This window comes from Anomaloglossus baeobatrachus, chromosome 6, assembly GCF_048569485.1.
Source record: "Anomaloglossus baeobatrachus isolate aAnoBae1 chromosome 6, aAnoBae1.hap1, whole genome shotgun sequence".
NCBI lineage: Eukaryota > Metazoa > Chordata > Amphibia > Anura > Aromobatidae > Anomaloglossus > Anomaloglossus baeobatrachus.
In genome coordinates, this window is record NC_134358.1 from 262,503,268 (window position 1) to 262,506,216 (window position 2,949).

At 46.0% G+C, this 2,949-nt stretch overlaps 1 long non-coding RNA gene across 1 annotated transcript in view; it reads left to right on the forward strand.

The window, feature by feature from the left end:
- LOC142244291 (uncharacterized) overlaps positions 1 to 2,704 on the forward strand; it is a 79,652-nt gene extending 76,948 nt beyond the window's left edge. The window contains exon 3 of the long non-coding RNA XR_012724495.1: positions 2,470 to 2,704. This is a non-coding gene — a long non-coding RNA (uncharacterized LOC142244291). The remainder of the gene's footprint in view (positions 1 to 2,469) is intronic.
- The last annotated feature ends 245 nt before the right edge of the window (positions 2,705 to 2,949 follow it).

Below are 2,949 nucleotides of genomic sequence, written 5' to 3' on the forward strand. Positions count from 1 at the left end.
TTTGAGACCCCTGCTTTACACGGACTGACTGTTCATGTGGGTTCTCTCCCCGCAATTTTCCCTCACCTATCTTTGCTGGCACAACCTAACGAGTATTGACCTTTGGGTTAGTTTTGAATTTTTCTACACTTTTTCCACTCATTTATTAAAAACACATGTATTTGTATATATATATTACCTTAACGACCGCCGATACGCCTTTTAACGGCGACAAATTAGGGTACTTCTTCCAAACCGCCGCTTTTTAACGGCGGTCGGAAAAAAGGGTCTAGCGCCCCCCAGAGTCAGAAAATTTCTGGGGTCTCAGCTGCCGGGGGTAGCTGAGACCCTGGAGATCATGATTCTGGCCAGTTTTTCCGATCCCCGCTCACCTGATGACCGGTATACACCGTATACCGATGATCATGTTACAGTAAATGACCGCGCCGGTAAAAAATCATTTATCTCCCACCTGGCATAAACAAACATGTCAGATGGGACATAAATCTCATCCCCCGGTCCTCTCCGGTCCCCCGGTGTCGCCAAAGTGTCCCCCCACCCACCCTTCCTCCCGAAAATCTAACATGGCGCCGCACATACCGGCGCGCACAGCAGCACGCCGGCCGCATTTCCCCCTTTCCTATGGTTTCTGTCGCATGTGCTATGACACATACGACAGAAAACTGCTCCCCAGGCCCTTTCAGGTCACCCCCTATTCCCACCCCGGTGTTCCCCGTTGTCCCCCGTACCTGTCGGAGCGCTGATCCCCCGCGGCCCCGTCCTCCTTCACAGTGCAAGCCGGTCACACTGCAGAGCGCGGCTGTCAGCTCCACTTCCTGCTTTGCCTTCAGAGACGCTGGCTGCTGCTCGCACTCTGCAGCCGTGACCCGGGGAGGGTGGGTGCAAATTCTTTGCACCCACTCTCCTCAAATGGAGGGTCTGCACTCCTAGAAAATGGGGGATACGTTCCCTGAACGTGCCCCCCATATTCTAGAAGGTCCAGAATTGCCGCGCGACTTTCACAATAGATTACAGCAGGGACCCGATTTTTTTTTTTTTTCTTTTCAATAAATTGGCCAAAGAGGGAATGTTTTTGGGGAGTGGTTTTTCAAATTAAATTTTTTTTTTTGTCAATTTTTTTTTTTTTTTATTACTGTCAATTAGTTATGTCTGGTATCAAATAGACGCCGTGACATAACTAATTGCTGGGCTTGATGCCAGGTGACATTACACATCTGGTATCAACCCCATTTATTACCCCGTTTGCCACCGCACCAGGGCAACGGGATGAGTTGGGACGAAGCGCCAGGATTGGCGCATCTAATGGATGCGCCACTTCTGGGGCGTTTGCGGCCTGCTATTTTTAGGCTGGGAAGAGTCCAATAACCATGGCTTTTCCCACCCTGAGAATACCAGACCCCAGCTGTCAGCTTCACCTTGGCTGGTGATCTAATTTAGGGGGACCCTCCGTTTGTTTTTTTTTTTAATTATTTATAAATAAATAATTAAAAAAACAGCTTGGGGAGCCCTCCAAATTGATCACCAGCCAAGGTGAAGCTGTCAGCTGTGGTTTGCAGGCTACAGCTGTCTGCTTTACCCTAGCTGGCTATCAAAAATAGGGGGGACCCCACGTCATTTATTTTAATTCTTTTTTTTCTTTTTGGGCTAAATACAAGGCTAGGCACCCTTTAGTGCCACATGAAAGGCACTAAAGGGCGCCAGCTTAGAATATGCAGGGGGTGGGACGTTATATATGTTTGACATCTATCCATTCATCCATTGTAGCATTTTAGGCTGTGCGCCCACAATCAGGGTTTGCAGCGTTTTGGGCACAGTGTTTTCCCTGCGTCCATAACGCTGCGTTGTGCAGTAGAAGCACAGTGGAAGGATTTTTAGAAATCCCATGCCCACTGTGCTTCTTTTCTCCGCAGCATAAACCGACCTGTGGCGCAGCTTCCCGAGCCTCAGCATGTCAATTTATGCTGCGGAGATGAGTGTTCTCTGCAGGTAGAATAGAATTAAAGTCCACAGCAGCCTGAACCCAAATCGTGGGCATGGGCAGCTGCGTTCTCCCGTGGACAACACTCACATCTCTGCAGGAAGGCTGACACTGTGTACTAGACGCCGTGTCGCTGGATCATGGCCACATAGCCTAACAGTGAGAAATTTGTTGCTACAGCAACATTTTTGTGAAGTACCTGTGGATTCAAAATGCTTACTATACTCCTGAATAAAATCCTTGAGGGGTCCAGTTTCCAAAATAGTCACTTGTGGGGGGTTTCTAATGTATAGGTACCCAAGAGGCCCTGCTAATGTGACATGGTGCGCGCAATTTATTTCAACTTTTCCAAAATTCAAATGGTGCTCCTTCCATTCCAAGCCCTCCCATTTATCCAATAACAGAGAGTAGTAGAGATGGGTTTCAAAGCCGCGCCAAGGACCACAGGTTCATATGAGCTTTAGATTAATGTTTCTTTATTTCATGCACAGGTCAGGTCAACGCGTTTCAGGAGACACAGCTCCCTTCCTCAGGACAAACCAGCAAAGAATCATCAAATCTGCTGTATAGAGAGCCTATACAGCATTATATACCTTGGAGATGACGTCAAGGCACACCTCCAGAGAAAAAAATCGGCGGGAATCTGCACCTTACAAGATCACAGATGACGTAGTATATTGTAATGAAATCATAATGCAAATTATTCTGTCATAAGCTCTCTATTGTATCCCAAGCTTTTAAAATAAAAAATTATATTAAAAATATAAAAAATACAAAAAAGGAGTGGTTTATTGCGTACTAAAATTATATATATATACAGTGCCTACAAGTAGTATTCAACCCCCTGCAGATTTAGCAGGTTTGATAAGATGCAAATAAGTTAGAGCCTGCAAACTTCAAACAAGAGCAGGATTTATTAACAGATGCATAAATCTTACAAACCAACAAGTTATGTTGCTCAGTTAAATTTT